This window comes from Morone saxatilis, unplaced genomic scaffold (genome assembly GCF_004916995.1).
Source record: "Morone saxatilis isolate NCDOM2014 unplaced genomic scaffold, NCSU_SB_2.0 Contig14, whole genome shotgun sequence".
Classification (NCBI taxonomy): domain Eukaryota; kingdom Metazoa; phylum Chordata; class Actinopteri; family Moronidae; genus Morone; species Morone saxatilis.
The window spans coordinates 5,460,406-5,460,650 of record NW_023339696.1 but is presented as its reverse complement, the minus strand read 5'-3'; the positions used below and the strand labels follow the sequence as shown (position 1 = coordinate 5,460,650).

The 245-nt window shown below is 46.9% G+C and overlaps 1 protein-coding gene across 2 annotated transcripts in view; it reads left to right on the top strand.

Annotated features, from left to right (window-relative positions):
* The window catches only part of atp2a1 (ATPase sarcoplasmic/endoplasmic reticulum Ca2+ transporting 1), an 18,537-nt gene that overhangs the window by 978 nt on the left and 17,314 nt on the right, over nucleotides 1-245 (top strand). The gene's annotated exons all lie outside the window — the stretch shown is intronic.

Below are 245 nucleotides of genomic sequence, written 5' to 3'. Positions count from 1 at the left end.
AAAGAGTGGGTTTAAATCAGGTGAGGGAACACAGGTGAAGGTGGTTGCACTGATGAGGCAGGCATGTGATCAGGAAAAGTACTGGCAGAGCTGGCAGTACGATGGAAAGCCAGGAGCGGATTATGACAATTGGGGTTCATTTGGATTGTTGCATGCCCAGTTGGACCCCACCTAACGCCCAGTTCAATCCTACATACAGTCCACGGGGGCAATTGACATTCAAATCAATTCAATTCAATTCAATT